The 23,684-nt window shown below is 38.7% G+C and overlaps 1 protein-coding gene across 8 annotated transcripts in view; it reads right to left on the bottom strand.

Annotated features, from left to right (window-relative positions):
- Positions 1-23,684, bottom strand: part of PKIB (cAMP-dependent protein kinase inhibitor beta) — a 79,846-nt gene that overhangs the window by 46,706 nt on the left and 9,456 nt on the right. The window contains exon 1 of one of the 8 annotated variants that reach the window (XM_037520330.2): positions 10,262-10,302. The exons of the other annotated variants lie outside the window; for them this stretch is intronic. The gene's annotated coding sequence lies outside the window, so the exon portion shown is untranslated. Of the gene's footprint in view, positions 1-10,261; positions 10,303-23,684 lie in introns of those variants that run through there. 8 annotated transcript variants of the gene reach the window in all.

Below are 23,684 nucleotides of genomic sequence, written 5' to 3'. Positions count from 1 at the left end.
TCAAAAAACTACAGAATGTTGGTATTGGACAGGGCCTTCAAGAAAAATATATTTAACTCTTTTAATTTCATTTTTTTTTAATAATAAATTTTATTTTTATATTCCCCATACAATTGCAGCTCCCCCATTCTGACCCCAATCCCTCCCCTCCCAACCCCGCCCCCCTAAAACTGTCTCTGGTTCGTAGTTTTTTGTTGATTTTGATTTTCACTTTCTTATAGTTATTCGTTTTCCTGGTCCCTTATTTAAGTTTTCTAGATTCCTGCTATGAGTGAGACCATCCGGTATTTTTCTTTTTCATTTTGGCTTATTTCGCTGAGCATGATCCCTTCCAGTGCCATCCATGTTGCTGCAAATTGCAATCCTCTAATTTCAGAACCTAAACCTATATACCACAGTTCCTTGAATGAGCTGCCAAAATGAAGAACAGAAGTGGAACTAGAGCCCAAACTCAGTGCCTTTTTCACCACATTACATTGTCTTTCAGTGAAAAAAGGGAACACGGGTTTGTTCCTGTCTGTGTTGCCAATAACAGTGAATGCACATTATGAGTATGTTTTGTGGGACTTTTCTTACGTATGTCAAAATCCTCTTGGTTCTGCTGTGTTTAGAAAACACCAGCAAATGACTCAATGCTTAGCCTTCTCATTCATCCAGAAACTCTTTGACATTTCCAATTCATTTGTAAAGGCAAACTCAAGTAGATAATTAATCTTCATGCTCTTTCAGAATTTAATATGCGGCACAGGACACTTTTCCATTGTTCTTTCATCTGAGCAGCTTTCTATTATTCACCTGTGTGTCTTTTTATATAAAAGGTTCTTATTTTTTCCTTTAAAAAAAATGTATGTTCTCTAAAATATAGTATGAACAGAAATCTCAGCTAATTGATTTCAAATTATTTCATGTTTATATTTACAAATTCCCTTCTTGATACTTCACTAAATCAGTGCTAGTCACATACATAGACAACTTGAGCCAGAAATGTCTGAGCTGAGAGTTTATGAAACTAGAACTTTGTACACTAGTTAAGACTATCTCCTTTCAAATGGCAAAATTCATGCTATGATACTTAGAGATAACAGAATAATATTCTACTTAGTTAAAGCACAGTTACTGCTTATGTGGGGAAAAAATCAAGTAGTTACAGATAAACCATATTAACAGTCAAATAGTCTTGCAGAATGATTTTATACATAGCTTATCAATAGATTTATTGTTCACAATGAAAAATAAAGGCACAATTAAACTGTACCATGTGAGGTAAATAGCACGGTAAAGGTTGAATATATGTTGCCAACAATTTTGAAAATGTTTTTCTAAATGTATATTCACATATACATAATAACTAGAAATTTAAAAATACACTCAAGTGTAAAACTTTGTTAATTTTATTAAGTAGAATAAAAATTCTTAATGAGCTTGATATCTTTAAACTTGTCCAGAAAACAAATTAAGATGTTAGAAGCATGTATTTCCTTGTAAATAATATGCAAATAAAAACATCTTTATTCATTTAAAAACTCCATGTGACTTCTATTTAGTAAAGGCTAGTTTTTGTTCTTCATGAAAAAAATTGCTTTGATTAAAAATATTTCATAAATTAAGGCTACTGTGGACATTATTATAAAATGGAAGTTCTATTAAGCTGTGCTTCTGTTCATCATTATATCACCAAATATCTAGAAGATTGCCGAGAAGAGTTTAATAAAAATTACTCAAATGAATGCTAAATAAACAAGTAACTGTCATTGTTAATATAACTGTCTAACATTACCAAGTACTTCAAAAGTGACAGGAGCTATGCAAAACTCTCTATACTGTTGCTTTTCACCTTCAAACAGTCCTACTGAACAGGAACCACTGTCATCTGCATTTTATAAATAAGAGTAAGCTCAGAGAGGTAAAGTTTAGGGATTTAAAGCCAGTTCTCCTTGACTGGAATCTCCTTGACTAGAATGTGCTAGGAATTAACATTATTATCACAGTTCTGCTAACATTGCCAAGGTAGATATGATTTCTCCCCATTTCACTGATAAGAAAACTGAGGCTGGGAGAAAATGCCCAAGTCACCAGTTGGTAAGTAAAGGGATTAAGATCCAATTGAAGCCTGGAGTTCAATTCAAAGACACTGACCAATTATTACTCATATTTCTCATTTTCTGAGAATAAAAGTTTGCAAGAGCTTTGGTAAACTAGACTTGACCCATTCCAGAACCTGCTCCCCCAAATAGCTTCTCTTATTAGCTTCACCACTTGTGACTTAATGTTACAACAGAGTAATAAAGGCAGAGAGATACATATCAGTGGAATTCTTTTCATTAGCGGACATCGTAATTCCTGGAAAAGAAATCCAGGGATGATTGCTGACTTATTTTCATTCTACCTTCTCATGGAATATAAATTCTTCCATTTTCTTTAATAATGTTAGTGCATTATGGTGGCCACAATCCTGAATTTTTCATGTTTGATCATATCCAAAGTTGATGAAACCCATTCATAGGAATATCTCATTAACAATCACAACTTTTCTAAGATAACAATACAGTCTTTGCCTATTTTGTGGTGAAATGTAGAAGAAAAGCATACTTAGAGCAAACACTGAGGACCTTCCATACTTAAGAGACCCTGTGTTTCCTCCAGATCCTTTTTTTTTCAGTGATGACTCCTAGTTCAGATTTCAGGTAAAAAAATGTAGCAGTCAGCCGTTTTCCTCAGTCAGGCCACTCTTGCCAAGAATATGAGGCTTTCCAAAGGTCTTAATTTAGAAAGTGTTCTACAAAAAAAACAAAACAAAACAAAAAACACACACACACACACAACAAGAGTCCCTACTACCAAAAAAAGTCAAACTTGAATTCCAACCTTATTAAACTCCCCTAATGAAAGTAATAATTGTAAGTTTGAAAAAAAGAAAAATGAGTACATAAGTGAATTAAGGCAATTAGTGAAAAGTTTAAAGTCATGCAATTGGATTTATTGGCATCTCAAGGGATAGTATTTATGATAATCTTAAAGCACTCAGCAACCTAATCCATCACATGTCCCTCTCAATTTTAAAGAAATATGTAGCAAAAACTTTATATCATTACTTTTTCCAGATTTATAAATCAAATCTGGCTCATCATTTAGTAAGGATCATTTAATTCTTTAACCATAAAGTAAGTAATCCAGTGCACATAAATATGTGCTATCAAGGCATAATATAAATGACTTCACCCAAACTAATTCTGCAAATCTGTTACATCTAATATCCCCTAATTATTCAAAAACCAGTACAAAGGTAACCAATTTTAAAAAATAACTTAGATTTCCAGAAGCTCTAAAGTACATTCTCAACTAAAAAAGGTTCTGTGAAAGTTTTTCTTTGAAATTTATATGAAAAATTACTAAACTTAATTGCAATTTATATTCTAATCTACACAGCAATAAAGAGCTTAATCCACAAATTCAGGACAAAACTAGAGAATTAGAACTTGTGAGTGTTTCCTTAAGGTTATTATTATCACAACTTACCTGATATTTCATGAAGCCCTTATCTTTAACTATATCCCATAATTGCTCTACCAAGAGCCATCTAGTTCCTGTATCTGTGAAGCTGTGCTGAGTACTTTTATTGGTTGTATGACTACATTGAGATATGGATGAAAGCCAATATTTAAGCTGAAACACTCCTTAATCTTTCAAAGTTTAGAAACACACCAGCCTAAAAGGAGCTCAGAAGATACACAACACAGATGGAAAACCAATGTAAAAAAGATCCCAAGCAACTCTAACTTCATTGTGATGAAAAAGGAAGCAGTTTTGAAGATATCCTCCTAAAGGAGACAGTACAAATAATTCTATAATTATTCAATTATAAGCCAATCCTACATTACACTCAGAATTAAAGCTAAAATAGCTTCAAAAAACCAACTTATGATCAATCATTGGTATCAATAAAAAGTAACTAATAACACTAACATAAATTACCATACATCTCTTCAGATGAATAGCACTTTATTTAAGATTTATTTGCTTATTTATTTATACAAGAACCAGGATACAGGCCAGATGCGTGGGAGGGTGAAAGGATTCACCAGAGACAGAGTGGGGAACAGACTAGGCAGAGTGATTGAAATACACTGCTGAGGGGAACAGCGGGCAGGACAGGAGAGGTCTGCCGCGCCACATGGGACCGTCGCAGGCCTGGGCACTGCAGAGGCTGCGGACAGCTTCACAGCGCTGCACTCACAGCCTGCGCCACCAGGGGAGGCCCCAATAGTGCATTTTGGGGGTAAACAATCAACATCTATTAAGAGTCAACTGAATAACCTCTCTGAAAAAGACAAGAACGTTTCTGATCATTTTGGTGATGTTCGTGATGTAAATGAACAGGTAGCCAATACCAGTCATTTCAGACTCAAGTTCCAATGGATTAAGAGGAAAGCTAAGAGCAACCAATTGAAAGCTTTGTCATTCATTCCTTTAACAAGTATGTCCTGGGGCCTCCCCGGTGGCACAGCAGTTGAGTGCTGGGCTGTGAAGCTGCTAGCAGCCTCTGCAGCGCAGGTTCAATCCCCGGCCACAGGCGAGAATCCCACATGGAGCGCAGACCTCTCCTGCTGCACCCGCTGCTCCCCTCAGCAGTGTATTTCGTCAGTCTGCCTGTTCTGCTCCCCGCTCTGGCTCTGGTGAATTCTCTCACCCTCCCACACTTCTGACTATACCCAGTGCTCATATAAATAAATAAAATCTTTAAGAAAAAAAAAAAAAAAGTATGTCCTGAACTAGCAACTAGAGGGAGGTGGTACAACATGGGAAAAAAGAATGACAAAACCTAAAGAGCAAAGAAAGTTAAGTAAGCACATACATAATTTACAGCTTTGATCAGGGCTATGAATGAGACAACAGATTAGTGATTAAGAACCAAAGAGGATCTTAAAGTAGATAGATCTGAGGTGAAGCAGATAGACCATGCATGACAAATACACCAAGAACGCTGAGAACAAATAGGAACACCAGTGACCTTTTCTTAATAACAAAAGGATTTTTTACCTATGTCAGTTCTTCTGCACTTTCAATACCACATCTACAGTTTATAGATGCCCTGTTTCCTTCTCTTCTACTCCCAGAAGTCCCAACTCCCCCACCTTGCTCCCTCACTCCCCTCAAAAGGCTGCAAGTCTAGAGCTGCAACTGCACAGCCCAGCCGTGCTGTGGGGCCAGGGCAGAGGAGTCAGAAGCAGCCAGATGGCTTCCACTAGGACAAAAGGTAAGTAAAAATCTCTCCTTGATGTTATAGGAGCAGTTCCTTACTACAATAGCTAGGCAACATTAATTCATCTCAAATTCAAGTACTATATTTAAGATCCACTTAAGTAAACAAATTTCATTTAATTCTTCATGATCTGATTCTTTCCAATTACTTAGGAATATACTTGAAGTCTTCATTTTCAGGTTACCTAAGTAAAAATGAATTTTATGCTATTGTTACTATTATTTAAAAGAGCATTTGCTTGAAGTTTGATAATATATTATCTATGACAATATTCTCTTATGTAACAGACTTACCAGGTTTGTTATTTAATGGCGACAAAGATTACCCTAGGCAGATTTTCTGGCCCAGGTAATCGCTCAGTAAACAACTGGTATTTTTAGGTATAAACATTTGCAGGTGCTAAACCTGAACATTTCCTAGGTAGAACACAAAGTCTCCTAAGAATATTACATATGCAGACAAATGAAACTCACAATACCATGAAAGATAATTACTGTCAAGAGTAAATGTTTAAAATACTGCTATCTTTGAATCCCAATTTTTCATTTCAAACACCTTCAAAGTACTATAACTATACAAAATAAGTAGTCATTTCTTTCTCCTGCTTTAGAACTAGAAGAATGAAACCTGAAATGACTGATTTCTTGTATAGGCTATTTAATTTAATTTAATTTAATTTAATTTAATTTTTAAAGATTTTTATTTATTTACTTATACAAGCACTGGGTACAGTCAGAAGCGCGGGAGGGTGAGAGAATTCACCAGAGTCAGAGCGGGGAACAGAACAGGCAGACTGACAAAATACGACTGCTGAGGGGAGCAAGGGGTGTGGCAGGAGAGGTCTGTGCGCCATGTGGGACCCTTGCCAGCAGCCGGGGATTGAACTGGTGCTGCAGAGGCTGTGGGCAGCTTCACAGCCCAGCACTCAACCTCTGCGCCACCAGGGCAGGCGCAAGGCTATTTAATTTTAATTAAAAAGACTAATGTTGTGAGCACCATAAATATTGAGGCTATTCTCTCAAGCAATATTTTTTTATAATATGTGCTACAATTAGTAGCTATATGTGTATGTATGTTTACATCTGTCTTCTCTATTAAGCTTACCTACATGAACTCAGGTACCATTTTCATTTTTATTTCATATCCTTAGGTTTTGTTGGGCCCTCAATATATTTTTATTGAATGAATGACAGATTACTTATGATGAAAGAGACCATAAGGTACTTATAAGTAAGAACTAAAAATTGCTGCTATGAGCTGAACACAGAAGAGGAAATAAGACAGAAGTATTTAAATTTCTAAGTAAACTAGTAGTATAAATAAAAAGGTGGGCAGACACAAACTGCATTTTCTTGTACACACAAAAATAAATGCAAAGTAATTAGAAGATGTAAAAATTTGTTTTCCTAATGCTATTTTGAGAGAGGATAGCATTTAAAAAAATTAACAATAGTATAATAAGAGTCCAACAGGTTACAACTGATTTTTAGAGTTACAAAACTTACATTTGTTTCAAGAGTTTGAGGACAGAATACCAAAATGTAGATTAGTCTTAAAATCTTAATTTATAGTCACATAAAAATGCCAGTTATTGGACTTTTAATAAATGTCTATTCATATACGCAATATTCTAGAGGTAAAGGAAAACTAAATTGGGGCTATTTTTAGAAGTTATAGAGCCACAGTTGAAGGACTAGCGATGTCATTTCCACCCTAAATGCTATTTTTATAATTAGGAAATTAAGAGGGGGAAACAAGGAAAATGTATTTTGTTAAATGTCTATCCTGTACCAGGTACTTTTCATGCATGATCTTATTCTCAAACAGGACTAATAGGGGCTTTAGCACTCCAAGGGACAGGGCCAATAGAATACAGGTCACTCTCTGGATTTTTCACCTGCATGCACAACTGCAAGACAACGCACACCTCAGGTTCAACAATGGGGTATATATAACAAACAGGGAAAACAATTCTCAAGGCCACAAGTGGCCATCTATCTCACTCCAGATAGTGTCCAAATTGTCCAAAAGTCCTAAAGAAAAGACCACTCATCCAAGATGGTGCTGTCCTATCAAAGAGGGCCTGGAATTCATGGCACACCAGCAAGCAGTGAGCCAACTCACCGCAGCTGGAGATGCTCAGAGTAGGGCCATGCCTCAAGGTTCAGCAGCCCATGGTAACGGTCAGGATGGACAGCATTAGCTGCTGGGCCAGACAGCAATGGAGACAGCAGCACCGGGAGGCGGTGCCAAATGACTAGGAGAGGTTCCTGGACACAAAGTGCCAGTCACCCATCAACAGTGCTGGACAGCACTGGCCAGTAGTACCAGTCACCTGGTCACTAGGAGGCGCTGCAAGATACACCACCATTACAGCTATTTGTGAGTTGTTGGCCCACACAAAGAACAAATAGCTCTTTGAGACACCAGGACTGGGGCCTTTGGTGCTCTTTTCAGGCAGTGTCAGAGGCAGGGCTGGAGAGTGGTGGCCCCCAACCTCTGGGAAGCTTTCCAGTTTCTCTTTTCCTTTTGGAGGTTGGCCACTAGATGCTTGTAGGGTCAGGAATGACACACAGTGCAGGTTTTCTGATCCCATGCAGACCAAGTAAAGGAGGAGTCAGAGTCCTCAGTGGTTTTGCAGGTTTTTATTGGGATTTACCAGGTACAGGGCAGGCAGGGGTGCTGGGGGGCAGGTAGGCTGGCAGGCCTCCCAGCCCCCAGCAGGTCTTCACTCTGGGCTCTCCGGCCTTCTCTCGGCTTCTACTCGTTCTTGGCTTCTTTTGGCGTCCTCGTGACGCCGCCCTTAAAAGTCCAGTCTTAGCCCAGGTGAATCCTATCTACATCTGCTCACACCCTATTCCAGGTGTCTGCCGTCAGGCATGCATTCAGGACCGCAATGATCCATCATTTATCCTGATGGCGGGAGGGTGGAAAAGCCTGACATTTTTCCTCACCCTACAATGCTGTTGCTTTCTTCAGAGGCCAGGAGCAGAGCATCAGGAACAGAGCATGCCCTTCTCAAGCACAGAGGCACAAGCTGGCACCTTCCTACCTTATATGCTCTTTCCGGGACACCCACTGCCCCCACTACAAGTCTGATTGGACCATTTACCAATCAGCTCATAGCTAACACCTGATTGGACCATTCACTAATCCATGCACTAAATCCACAGGCCTCTCTACTGCCTGCAGCTGGCCCAGTAGAGCCCCATGCATTCTCTCTGCAGCCCTGAAATTGTGGTTGAGGGGCTGTATGCCCTGAAGTGTCATGGTAGGGAAACCACTGATGTCCACCATCTGTGCTGGCCTCTGCCTGCAGCCTGAGTCCCAGTGTGCTTAAGAAGGGCATGCTCTGGTGGTGGGTGGTAAAATGTCAGTGATCTGCACTGCCAGCAAGCAGTGCTCTGGGGCAGGGTGCCAGAGCCTGAGGCGGGGAGGGGCTGGTGGAAGGGTGTCCAGTTTCAATTCCAACATACTGCCCTAAATTAGTGCATTTTCTTAATAAGGAAACCTAAGTTTAGAAAATTTAGCTAATCATGTAAGAATTCAAGTCCTGATCTAACTGAACACAAAGCTTAAGTTTTTCCTTTATTTTGAAGTATTACTTATTTTTTTAAGATTTATTTATGCATACAAGAACAGGGGTATAGGCTAGAGATGGGGGAGTGAGAGGATTCACCAGAGAGAGTGGGGAGCAGAACAGGCAGATCTACTGAAATACACTGCTGAAAGGGAGCAGCGGGTGAGACAGGAGAGGTAGCTCCCTGACAGGCCGGGCATCGAACTCATGCTGCAGTGGCTGACACTAGCTTGATAGCACTGGGTCTTTGTAGGGTAAAAAAATATCACGCTTTTCTTCCCTCCCACCATTAGGATTGATGATGGATCCCTGCAGTCCTGAATGTATGGCTGATGGCAGGCACCTGGAATAAGGTGTGGGCATGCGTTAGTGGGTACACCTGGGCTGAAACTGGGCTTATAAGGGTGGCATCATGGGGATGCCAGCAGAAGAGAGCAGAGCAAACAAGAGTGAAAAGAGCAGAACAGCAGAGAAGAAAGAAACCAGCAGCAGAGAAGCAAAGGCCGCAAGAGGACATTAGAGAACCCAGAGAGAGTGAAGATTTGCTGGGGGCTAGGAGGCCTGCAAGCCATCTGGCCCCCCAGCACCCCTTCCTGCCATGTACCTGGTAAATCCCAATAAAAGTCTGCAAAAGCCTGAGGGCTCCAGGACTCCCTCCTTTGCCCGGGTCACAAAGGTCCTGCCCTGTGCCCATCCAGCCACTATAGTTTTTAACCCCTGCACCACTAGGGAGGCCCAGCTTAAGTTTTTCTTACTACACCACACTGCCAGAATAGAACATAGGATTAAGGAGATTAAGGATTGGGAAAGACCAGAAGAGGCAACAGAAATAATCTGGTTGCCTCAAGCACTGACATTATCTGGTCTAAAATAAATCAGTTGTGATGTTCTGCTGATTCCAAGTGGAGATCAGGAATGGCACCCAGTGGAAGAGGGAGTCGCTGATTGCCAGGAATTGCCACCTCACAATCTTTTATATTTTATTCAGATTATCCCTTCAAATATAATGCTGGGAATTTAATATGGAAAGAAAAGTATATTACTAGAATCAGTCTCCTTTCTCCACCTTCCGCCCTGCCACAGGTCTAAATTGTAAAGCATCAAATAAGCTGCACTAAAAGTTTCTCACAAAAATCTCTAGCAGTCATAGATTGCACCTGATATCCTGTCAGATCAATTTAGATCTTGCCTCTTGGCTACCAGCATATATGCAAGAGAAAAGAATGGCTCAACACACCAAACTACACATCAAATAAGTCGAGAGTTCAGCTGAGATGGTATTTACCTGGAGCCCTGTTAACCTTGTTAAATGATTAGTAACCAAACTACACTCAGGAGTGTTCCACTTCCCTGAGTAAACTATCCTTCTAGTCACAGTTCAACCAAACTTCTTCACATACATGTTAAACATTTAATCATACCAAGAAAGCACAGTTATCCAGGAACCAGCATTCTGGAAATTTCCAATTTTAGAATTCTTAGCTAAACAATGCTACATTCCAACTCTATTAGCAGAATCAGTCCCTCAATCACCAATACATGTACATAATAGAAAAGACTTCTGGACCCAAATGTCATGCTTTCCTCACTTTTTTATGGCTGCACCAATTTAAAGACATTAATCCCACAAGCCAGAGATAAGATATTCTCAAGAGTGAGAAACTGCTGAGAAAATGTCACTATTGCTAACTCTTTTTTCAAAAAAAGAGCCATGTCAAGCTTTCTAAAAGCATATTGTAGCCATAATATTTCACTCTACTTTCAGGAAAGATAAATGATTAAATAGCAAATTATTTTCTAGAACTTTTACAAAAAACCAACTTCTAGAACCTGTGCTTAAGTAATCTGTCATAGTCTTTGTGGACACATCATTACCTCTGCCCCTATGTGTGATGACTCTGGGTCAAGTACAAAACTGAGCAATTGGAATAATCAGTTTTATGAGTCAACCTAGTTATGTTATAATCCCCGGTTACGCAATCTAACACTAATCTAGGTAGTGGTATAAAGGAATTTTGTAGATGTGATTAATATCTATAACCAGTTGATTTAAATGAAGGAGATTATCCTCAATAATCTGTGTGGGCCTGACAAGAACAGCTGAAAGAACAGCTGGTTCTTCAGTCTATCAGCCTGCCCAATAGATATTGGGCTCTCCCACCTAGCCTTTATAATCACAAAAATCATACCTTTTAATCTCTCCTTTGGATTGTTTCTAACTATGCTATAGAAAAAACAGGAAAACAATGAGCTCGGGATTTGAAATTCCCAGTTCAAGCTCTGTATAAATGACCTAAAATCTTCTGTGTCTGCCTAAAAAGAAGTCATTATGCCCGACAGCTGTAAAGTTGGGATTTCAAACCCAGAATCTCATTGTGCAAATTGCTAAATTACAACACAAATTGAATTATCAAGCTTGCAGAATGTCTTTTACAAGTGAAATGAAGGCATTGACTGGAAAAAGATGAGATCCTGAAAACTGGAATAGACACATATGGAATAAATGTGTAACAGATACACAAAGTAGTTGAAGATTATCAAATCTCTAAATTCAGAGAGTCTTCTATATTTGCCAGTAGAAATCTCCTCTCTACCCCATTTTACCTTAAGAATCTGTAATAGGGCCTCCCCGGTGGCGCAGCGGTTGAGCGCTGGGTTGCTAAGCTGCCCGCAGCCTCTGCGGCGATCCCCGGCTGCTCCCCGGCCACCGGAGGAGGGTCCCACATGGCACGCAGACCTCTCCTGCCGCCCGCTGCTCCCCTCAGCAGTGTATTTCGGTCCTTCTGTCTGCTCTGGTCCCCGCTCTGGCTCTGGTGAATTCTCTCACCCTCCCGCATTTCTGACTGTACCCAGTGCTTGTATAAATAAATAAATAAATCTTTAAAAAAATTTAAGAATTTGTAATAGTTTTTCCTGAAATAGGTGCCTTGCAGGACACTGATGATTCTCCCCAGGACCTATTCTTCCCACACTTCTTTTTTTCTAACCTTCTAATCTCGTGTTCTAACAGGCCCCAAAGTGTGAGGTACAAAGTATGTTACACACCAAAAGAACTGTATGATTTTTCCAATATATATAGATATAAATCTGAAGAATATGTGCATGAATGGATATGAAGAGCACAGTATAATTACAGAAGGGACAGAAAGTTAAATGAACTTACTGATATGGTTTTCACTAAGCAGATATTCTAGATTCAGTGTCTTAGCTCAAGAGATTACATAGAGATCCAACATTTTAGTTGGTTGGTTGTATCATTTTTTTAAAGATTTATTTATTTATGCATACATGAACTGGGGTACAGGCAAGAGGTCTGGGGGGTGAGAGAGTTCACCAGAGACAAAGTGGGGAAAAGAACAGGCAGACTGACTGAAATTCACTGCTGAGGGTGAGACAGGAGAGGTCTGCTGCACCATGTGGGTAGCTCCCTAGCCGTGGCTCAAACTCGTGCTGCAGTGGCTGCAGACAGCTTCATACGTTGGATCTTAAGCCCTTGTGCCACCAGGGAGGCCCTGGTTGTGTCACTGACCAACACTAAATGAAGACCAAATGCCAGAACTGACTATCTTCACATACTGCAGCATAAATGTTCAAGTGTCTTTATCACATAAAGACACCTATTCTAGGAGGGACTAAAGGACACACCCTTCAATATAACTGTGAGAAATAAATTTAGAAGGGGAGTCCTAGCATCCTTCAAAAACAGTGTTGCAATTCCTTCCTATTGATCAGGAATTACGGTGTAATTGTTGCCACTAAGCTGGCATCCCTAAATTCAGTGGGGATATTTGGATGCCAGGGTAAAGTGGTAGCACTTAAAAACCAAAGACAAAGTAGCAGTTGGGGCCTCCTTGGAGGTGCAGCAGGTTGAGTGCCGCGCTATGATGCTGTCCGCAGCCTCTGCAGTGCGGGTTTAATCCCCACCGGCCAGTGAGAATCCCACATGGTGCAGCAGACCTCTCCTGTCTTGCCCACTGCTCCCCTCAGCAGTGTTTTTCTGTCATCTCCCTGTTCTGCTCCCTGCTCTGTCTCTGGTGAATCCTCTCACCCTCCTGCATCTCTGGCCTGTAACCCAGCTCTTGTATAAAAATAAATAAATCTAAAAAAAAAAGAAACAAAGAATAACAGTTGTCAGAATTATCTGATTTGCAGAGAGAGACCTACGGCATTGGTTCATTGGTCATGGCATCTTTAGAAATTAAATGGATGGAAAGGGCCTCCCCTGGTGGTGCAGCAATTGAGCGCTCGCCCGCAGCCCCTGCAGCGCCTGTTTGATCCACATCCGCCGGGCGAGGGTCAGGGTCCCACATGGTGTGCAGACCTCTCCTGCTGCCCACTGCTCCCCTCAGCAGTGTATTTGGTCAGTCTGCCTGTTCTGTTCCCCACTCTGGCTCTGGTGGATTCTCTCACCTTCCTGCGCTTCTGACTGTACCCAGTGCTTATATAAATTAATAAAATAAATAAATTTTAAAAAAAGAAAAAAGAAGAAATTAAATGGATGGACACCCTAATAAATTATTGATCTGTACAAGCAGAATGGAAAGTGAACAGAAATCCATCTCGAATCATTGAAAGAGTCGTAACCTCTCAATTACTAGTCTCTACCTAGTTTATGAACCAGAACCTCTTGGATGAAGAGGAGTCAGGATTTCTTTGAGAACTGCTGTACTCCCAGAGATTTATATTGTTCATCTTTTTACCAGCTTTCTCCTACGAGAGCTGGTGTCAAATAGAGATGTTGTTTGGAGACTTATTAAGCCCCTATTATTGAACCACAGTGAAAACTCTGATGTTTTGGATAACTATCGTTCTTTTGAAAACTACTGGACCTCAGTAGAAAATGAACACCTATTCATGGACCACCAAGTTATCATGAAACTTTAATTATCCATCATGAACCAGCTGTGACTTAGAACCCACTAAGTCACAAAGCTGGGCATGCACAGCAGCACCCCAATATCAACTGGAAGAGACATACATGAGATTGAGCTAAAACAGGCCCTGAAGACATAAATTATATGAAGTGGTCCAAATGCCATGGCCCCTGCTTGTGCTATATTACCTTCCCTCTCTTCTCTCTAGCAGGCTATACTCATAGCCTCGTGGGAAGTTCCCTTAAACTAGTTGCATGAGAAAGAGGAATCTTGTATCTAGTATACAGATGATTTTGTTTTTTAAAGATATTTATTTATTTATTTATACAAGCACTGGGTACAGTCAGAAGCACGGGAGGGTGAGAGAATTCACCAGAGCCAGAGTGGGGAACAGAACAGGCAGACCGACGAAATACACTGCTGAGGGGAGCAGTGGGCACAGCGGGAGATGTCTGCGCACCATGTGGGACCCTCGCTGGTGGCTGGGGATTGAACTGGTGCTGCAGAGTCTGCGGGCACCTTCACAGCCCAGCATTCATCCGCTGCGCCACCAGGGGAGGCCCTACAGATGATTTTGTATGATATATGAGCACCACCGGACAGTGGACAACTAAGACTAACGCTCCTTTCTGAAACATCTCTGAAGGAAAATCCTCCGGGCATAGAATTTTGAGCAGAGGTGCTAGATGTTCATTTTGCTTGTAATGGTCATAAGCACAAAACTGTATTGACTCATAAACTGTGGTCAATTGTTTGACTGGATAGTAAATTGGAAATAAATGACTATAAATGGTGACACGAAAATCTGCTACATGGATAGACCCCTCTGCATGCACAAATAATGAAAAGATATTTGTGTTCCTGCGTGAATGTACTGTACACCTAAGGCTGACATCAACAGAGAAGGATATAATGAAACAGACTAGGTCACTGATTTGATGAACACTGTACCTTTTTTCCCAGCCACTGCTATCATTGCCTAATGGGTTTATGAACAATGGCCATGAAGACAGCACTATGTGATAGCACTCACCCTGGCAACCTGATCATTGCTGAGTGCCCAATCTGCCAGCAGCAGACACCAATGTTGAGTTCCTGATATGGCATCATTCCCTAGGATGATCAGTCAGCTCTCTGGTGGCAGATTGATTATACTGGACTGCTTCCACCAGGAAAGGAGTGGTGTTTTGTTCTTACTACAACAGACACTCTGGATATAGATTTGTTCTCCCCACATGCAATACTTCTGTCAATGAAAACCACACAACAACCATGTGGCTGTCATCCACATATTGACAAAATTCCTTAGGTAACATGGTGGTCTTCCACACAGCATACCTTCTGGTTAAGGCATTCACTTCACAGCAAATGATGTCCAGGAATGCTCATTAATTGGCCTCACCATGTTCTTCTTCGTCTTGAATCAGACGACATGATAAAACAGTGGAATGTGTTGAAGATTCAGTTCAGTGCTAGTGAAGTGGCAGTACCTTGCCAGGTTTTGGCAATATCCTCCTAGAGGCTACATATATCCTAAACTAGCAACCAATACATGGTACTCTGTGGGTTCAGATATTAATGAGTATAAATGCAAGTGGCACCACCCCATTAGCTCCTAGAAATCCACTAACTTTATACCCGTGTGATTTTCTGATTTGCAGGTCAAGGAGTTTTAATTTCAAAAAGAAAAGTGTTTCTATCAGGAAGCACAACAATTATTCCATTGAACATAAAGTAAAGATTGCCACCGATTACTTCAGTTCCCTCAAGCCTCTGAATCAACAATCAAGGAAAGAAAGTCTATTCTGACCAGGGTGACTGGTCCTGATTACCAAGAGGAAATTGAACTGTAATACACATTAGAAGTAAAGAAGAAAATGTCTAAACACAAAAGATCCCTCAGAGTATCTCACTACTGCTATGGTACATGACTAAAGTCAATGAAAACCACATAACAAATGTTAATGACTCAGACCCTTTAGGAGTGAAGGTTTGGGTCATGTATCTGGGAAAGAATCTTAACCAGTTGCTTGAGAGCAAAGGGAAAAGGAACTAAACAGAATAGGTAGTGAGTAACCCTTATTTTGTTATAAATATGTATATGTGTGCCAAGTATTTTGTTTTCTTCCCTGTCAAGTGCTTATTATCCAATATATGTTAATAATAACTAAATTTATGTCAGTTATTTTATGTTTCAGTTATTTTATATCAAGGAGAAGAGTATATATCCAACAACCTTGCAACCACTTCTGGGGAAAGGGTTAGCATACTTTCAGTTATACCCAGTCTCTACGTACAAGAAAATCTTCTTGGATAGAATTATTAGTGATGGTTTACATTTTGAAAATAAGTTTAAGGAAATGTGTACACACCAAAGAGCTTCATGTGTCAACTTGGCTATGCTGTAGTCCCCAGTTAATCAAACACCGATCTAGGTGTTGCGATGAAGAAATTTTGTAGTAATGCTTAACAACTAAAATAAATTCATTTAAGTGAAGCACACAATTCTCAATAATCTTGGTGGAGTCTGATCTAATCATTCGAAAGGTCTTAAAAGCAAAGCATTTTCCTTTAATTCCACCTGTGCTCAGTTTCAACTTCTGCCATGGAATTTTCAGCCTGTCCTTCATGTTTCCTGATTTCAGACTCACCTAATCAGCCACAAATACTTAGGCCAATCTTTTGCAATAAATCTTTTAGTATATATCTGCTACTGGTTCTATTTCTTTGGTGGAAACCTGAGTTATACAAGTATGTTCAAATTATTACAGCATGTAAAATTGGACATATTAAAATGATTTCCACTAAAAGAAATTTCCATTAAGAAGAGGTAAACTTTAGTTATTTATTGTGATTCCCAAGGCTATACCAGAATACCATATTTCTAAGAAGATGGTAGAAATTGATATAAAACTAAAACCTAGTACAGCAAATAATTTGCCATCAAGGCATACAGATTCTCACAATTTTATTTTTAAGTTTTATTTTATTTATTTATACAAGCACTGGGTACAGTCAGAAGCATGGGAGGGTGAGAGAATTCACCAGAGTCAGAGCAGGGAGCAGAACAGGCAGACTGATGAAGCACACTGCTGAGGGGAGCAGCAGGCGGTAGGAGAGGTCTGCGCGCCATGTGGGACCCTCACCCGGTGGCTGGAGATTGAACTGGCGCTGCAGAGTCTGCGGGCAGCCTCGCAACCCAGTGCTCAACCGCTGCGCCACCTGGGAGGCCCTACCCCAGTTCTTGTATGCACAAAAAAAACCCACTTTTTTTAAAAAAGATTTATCCATCTATGCATACAAGAAATGGGGTACAGGCCAGAGGTGTGTGTGGGGGAGGGTGAGAAGATTCACCAGAGACAGAAGCGGGGAACAGAACAGGCAGATCAACCAAAACACTGCTGGGGGGAGCAGCAGGCGAGTCAGGAGAGGTCTGTTGCACCATCTGGGTAGCTCCCTGGTGTGGGACTGAACTCGTGCTACAGTGCCTGCAATAGCTTCATAGGTTGGGTCTTAACCCCTTGTGCCACCAGGGAGGCCCATAAATAAATAAATCTTTAAAAATAAATAAATAAAATAAAATGGGCCTCTGCACTAGTCTATCTAGTTTTCCTTCAATCTAAATTTCAGGCTCTGGCCCCAACCCTAATAATCCTTGAGGCCCCACTATCCATGATCAGACCTGATTTATCTGTTTATCTACCTGTTTATCTACCTGAATCTCATCTGTTTCCAGACTCTGTGTCACCATGGCTGCCCTCTTGCTGGGACACCATCTGTTGCACTTTGGTGGTGTTCCTGGACTCTGACCCACTACCTGTCATGACTGCCTCCTGTTGCCATCATCATTCTCCCTCAATAATTAGGTCACTAGCTTGGTTGGACTTTATCCCATCAGCTGAAATGAGTTCCAGTTTCAATAGCCTCTTTCACCCTGGTGGAAACATCCTGTTTTTACAAAACAAGCTAATCTAGCCTTCAATCAACAAGCTCTCAAACTGACATTACACTGTTCTACATCCCACAAAAATACCAATTTAACAGTTTCCAAGCTTAATTAAGAGACCTCAGATTGTTTAACACAAAGTTATGGGTATGTGATAAGCCCAAAAAGATAGAAGTCATGTACCAGCCTGTACTAAAGAAATCGGATAAAGAATATTTTCACTGATACTACAGAGAAGTAGTAATCAAGAGGGCCTCCCCTGGTGGCATAGCAATTAAGCACTGGGCTGCAAAGTCACTTGCAGCCTCTGCAGCACAGGTTTGATCCCAGCCACCGGGGAGGGGCCCACATGGCGCACAGACCTCTCCTTGCTGCCCACTGCTCCCCTCAGCAGTGTATTTCGTCGGTCTGCCTGTTCTGTTCCCTGCTCTGTCTCTGGTGAATTCTCTCACCCTCCCTCGCTTCTGACTGTACCCAGTGCTTGTATAAATAAGTAAATAAATCTTAAAAAAAAAAAGGAGTAATCAAGAAATTTAGTTTCCAGTTTGCCATCCTATAGCACATTTAGAAAGACAGAAGTTTAAAAATGAAATAAATGATATTAACCCTTTAGAAGGTAAATAAAATGTCTACACAATTCAAAAACAAGTTTCAAGCCAGTTATAGGAGTTGTTACAGTCTATACAATTATGAGATATATAGATACTTTGCCTAGATTTTAAAGCAATTCTTTAGTTATACTTAATGCCTTAATTTAAAACAAATGACCAAAAAAAGCATCAATGCAAGCCTATATAATCACTAATACTCTGTGCAGTAACAATGTTTTCACTAGCATAACTTTAATAATAGTATTTTGAGGGCTTCCCCTGGTGGTGCAGGCGGTTGAGCATCATGCTGTGAGGCTCTCCGCAGCCACTGCGGGGCTGGTTAGATCCTGGCCAGCAGGCAAGGGTCCCACATAGCGTGGTAGACCTCTCCGTCTCGCCCGCTGCTCCCCTCAGCAGTGTATTTCATCAGTCTGCCTGCTCTGGTCCCCGCTCTGTCTCTGGTGAATCCTCTCACCCTCCTGCGCATCTGGACTCTACCCCGGTCCTTGCATAAACAAACAAATAAATAAATAAATAAACAAACAAACAAATAAATAAATAAAACTTTTTAAAAAAAGAATAGCATTTTGAAAACAAAGAAAGAAACAAATTTTAAATGATGCAATTTTCAAACTGGAAATATTCTTGCAGACATCAAATCCAATAAAGTCTAAGCACCTTAAAATTTTATTTAAAAATCAGCCATATGGACACCATTCTCAGTGCTTTAAAAAAATCAAGTATTTGAATGCTCTTATTAATTTTTTAAAACAGGTTCTATTGTCATTTCCAATTTACAGATAAGATCCTTGACACAGATAGTTTAAGTAATTTGCCCAATGATACTCAGTTAATAATAGCATAAAACTCAAATATGGCCATTTATGATTTGATTCACAGAACTGTGCTGTATCTCAGAATAACATATTGAGACATGCAGTTATACAGTATCAAAACAAGGTATTCAATAGAGATTGGACTTCCAAATTTGTGGCTCTTTATACCAAATATTTCATATATTTCAAATGTTCACCTAGTATCAAGAAAGACTATGAAATCTCATGTGGTCGGCTAGCAAATAGCCACAAGCAAAATCAGTCAAAGAGAGGTAAAATTGTAAGTTGAGATGATGTTATTAAACTATGATATGCATTTAAATATAATAACAGATTCCACAAACTAACAGAATGATTTTAAGTGAAATGATTCATTTTGGGTGAATCCTAGTAGTCAATTCACAAAGTTGAGACATGTGTCACATGATATACAGATTAAAATATAACCACCTATCAAACCAAGCCAAAGAGAATCCTTCAGATGTAAAAAATGAGGATATGACTTGAAGGGACATTGTCCCTGTAGCTGTCATGCAGCAGCCATACCCACATAAACAGAGCTGTCACACATGAGAAACTCTTAATAATAATCAGTAGCTAAATATTGAAATAATGTCTTCCAGCAATTTGAAGATGCATCCTCTGGAGGAAAAAAAATAGCTCATATGCATTTTTTAGATAATGATTTTATCTTTCAAAGGTCATATATTTGACATTTTATATTTGTTTTAAAAGCATCATAAGTACTTATATTTTCCTACCAATGGGTTTTTATAATTTATGTTTACAGTTACAATTGCTATGCTATTTACAAGGCAGAATAATAGGTTGATATCAAACTAATAAAAAATATTGTGTTCTCATCTGTAAATTAGGATTTTGCAGGCTGAACTTATTCATAAAAAAATAAAATTGTCACAACTTTAAGAACATGATTGACACTTGAGAACTAATGCAAGTTAATCTTCACTTTCAATATATCGTTTCACTTTCATATTAATCTTATTAAACATTATAAAACATTTTGGGAAATAAAATATTTGAAATAAGCAAAAATTAAAAACTATTTTAAAGTCTTTTGATCCTATGAGTTAAAGTATTTTAAAGGTTAAAAAATAAAAATAAAATGATGATTTACCTGTTCTAACACCCTGTACTAAGCACAAATTATAATCTATAGTGATACAATGACAATACCATCTTACTATGAGATTGAGAATGAGCTTGACTGAAGGAAACTGCAGATCTGAGTTGGAAGTGAAAGCCCTTGGTTCTCAGGCTGTGTATGGTTTAATACATGAGTCAATTCTCAATCTCCCATACAATCTTGGCACACCCAAACCTTACGGAAACATACGTCACATTCATTAACTAGCTACTTGATAACAAGACAACTGTAGGGTAAAGTTAAGCTGACAAGAAATTGGAAAAGGTAGGACCTCTGATCACCAGTAAAACCTGATTTACCTGATCACATTCCACTACCTACAAGTGGGACTTAGTGTGTTAGTGGAAAGGGGACATAACTAGGTTTATCTGGGCATGGAGAGAGTAATCATAAGGAAAAAATCATAGATGAAAGCCATACTATAATCAGGCATTCAGACTAATATCAGGCATTGTTTTTCTGATGAGATGGCCATAAGAATCCACTACTTCTCAAATTCTTTTAAACATAAGAAACAGCATGATGAAAAAGAAAAGAACAACGATCCAGAAGGTTTTCTATATCTTATTCCATGCAATTGTTTGATTTTGAGCATTTTTCCACTCGCCCTGATGTCCCAGCAGTGAAGGAGAACTACTGTGGAGGAAGATGAGGAAAACAATCCTTTTGCATCATAATCTACAATAAAATAGGAAAATCTTCTCTCTATATTTTATCACTATGTCACTTTTCTGCAATTAGCCACAGCATAATTCAAGACAAGAAACAAATTCTTACACTTTTTTTTTATTAGAGATAGCACCTTTTCACGCATTTTAAAATCAGGCATTACTCAATAATGTTGCAAATAACTTCTACTAAAACAAAATGCCATAGTGCACGCAAGAATTATAAAGCTATCTAGCTGAAATCCTGTATTCTTCATATACAAATAAATAGCAAATAAGATCAAATTTAGTTGAGCTTTTTAAGTGGAACAATCATAATTTCCATGTAAATTTTGATCTTCTCTAGAATTTCATCTTCATTTTTAGCCAACACATACTATATATTCAACCTACAAAATTTTTTTGTGATTCCTTGTGCCTATAGCAGGTATGTGTCCCATAGCAAATAGTGTCCCATACAGCCTCTGCTTTACTAGGCCTTTGAACAATAGCATATTTAGAGATTGGTCAAAACTTATTTCCAATATAAAGGAAAAGGGTATAAATACACTGTTAAGCATGTACTTTAGTTTATTTTCTACTTATATGTTCAAAAGTTTTAATATGTGTATTCAAGTCTATCAATCTTCAATTATGGTTTTTGCCTTTAACATCATAATAGACAAGATTATAAAATTATTCACTGATTTACGTTGTTTCAGTTATGTCACACTGTTCTTTTTTTTTTTTTTTTTAAAGATTTATTTATTTATTTATTTATACGAGCACTGGGTACAGTCAGAAGCGCGGGAGGGTGAGAGAATTCACCAGAGCCAGAGTGGGGAACAGAACACGCAGACCCATGAAATACACTGCTGAGGGGAGCAGCACGTGGCAGGAGAGGTCTGCGCGCCATGTGGGACCCTCACCGTCAGCCGGGGATCGAACCAGCGCTGCAGAGGATGTGGGCAGCTTTGCAGCCCAGCGCTCAACCGCTGCGCCACCAGGGGAGGCCCTGTTCTTTTCTTTTTTAATGAATACAAAATTTATTTGTATATTGTGTGAATAAGACTCTATATATTTTCTAACATTAACCAATTATTGCACTTGTGTTTGTTGACTAGTCTGTACTTTCTCTACCAACATGTATATCATTACATTTTAAGCTTAAATCTGTTTGGGGAATTTTTAAGTTAATATAGCTCCTCTAAGGCTCTGTTTTAGAAAAAGTACTATACTGTAGTAATTATAAGTATACAATATGCTTTAATACTTAGAGTACAGCAAATTCATTCTTCATTATTCTTCTTTTCAATTGTTTGCATTTCCCAGACTGTCCAATCTTCCAAATTAATTTTAATAATGATTTTTGCCAGGTTCTCCCCAAAAATTTCTTTGGGGGTTTAAATAGAATTGCATTAATGTCATAAATTCATTTGGGAACATTAACATCTTATATTTATTATTCTCATCTAGGGAAACAATATAAATCTCTATTATTATTTTATTTTTCTCAATTAAATGTTATTTTCTTCATTTAACTTTTTCATATAGTTTATTTATAGACACGACATCCTTTGCTATTATAAATGAGTCTTTCATCCTGGTTTCTATATGAGCTGGGATAGAAAAATCTTTTGATTTATACACATTTTTTCTTTGTGTGCCCACTTAATTAAAGTCTCTTAATCTAGCATTTAGTCAGTTGAATTTTTTTGAATTTTAGTTTTAAAAATTTATTTTAAAGGAAAACAGATGTAACTGTAACCATTGAGAGGCAGCATGACACACTATTTAAGATTAAAGACTCATGAGTAAAACCATTTGTGTTCTAGTCCTGCTTCATCACTTATTAGCTGTGTGAACTTAGCCAGGTTACTTCGCTTCTTTGTCCTTGGCTTTCTAATTTGTAAAATGAGAATGACAGTAGTCTCTATCTCATAGGATTATTGTGAATAATCAGTTAATATTTGTCAAGTATTTTGGAACATTTTGTAGAATATATAAATTTTAAAATGTTAGTCATTTAAAAAATTTACTGCCTTGGCTAGAAATTATAGAATGTGAATTATAAGTGATGAATTGGGCACACAATAAACATTTAACATCTTTATCTTCTTAAAATTGCATTTTTAAATTTAATGACTGTTTTCATTTTAATAACATCTATTCCTAAATTACTTTTAGAATTGTATGTTTTTTTTAAAGATTTATTTTTATTTATGCATACAAGAACTGGAGAGTAGGTCAGAGGTATGGGAGGGTGAAAGGATTCACCAGAGACAGAGTGGAGAGCAGAAGAGGCAGATCTACTGAAATACACTGCTGATGGGAGCAGCAGGCAAGACAGGAGAGGTCGGCTTGTACCATGTGGGCTAGCTGCCTGGCTGGGGATGGAACTCATGCTGCAGTGGCTGGCAATAGCTTGATAGTGCTACAACTTAACCCACTGCGCCATGAGGGAAGCCCTAGAATTTCATGTTTTATTAAAATAAATACAGTTGCATTTTATCAAAACTTATTTAGAATCTATTAGGAAGTTATTTTAAAACCTATCCCAATATTGAATAACTTATAAACTCCTAGAATAAATGACAGTTGTTGAATTAATCTATTTTATTGATTTCTATATTCCTGTATCTAAAGTTTTAATGAACTTTTGAGATTTTTCTTTTTTTGCAACTTTTATTAGTGCTTTATAGCATTATACATTTTATTGAATGGCTAGAAAAATGTTTCATCTTTTGTAGAGTTCAGAGTGTGGAATAAAATGTTCCTTAACA

This window comes from Talpa occidentalis, unplaced genomic scaffold, assembly GCF_014898055.3.
Source record: "Talpa occidentalis isolate TD23 unplaced genomic scaffold, MPIMG_talOcc4v2.1 talOcc4.2, whole genome shotgun sequence".
NCBI classification, from domain to species: domain Eukaryota; kingdom Metazoa; phylum Chordata; class Mammalia; order Eulipotyphla; family Talpidae; genus Talpa; species Talpa occidentalis.
Note: the sequence above shows the minus strand (reverse complement) of the source record. Positions and strands in the feature narration are given on the sequence as shown.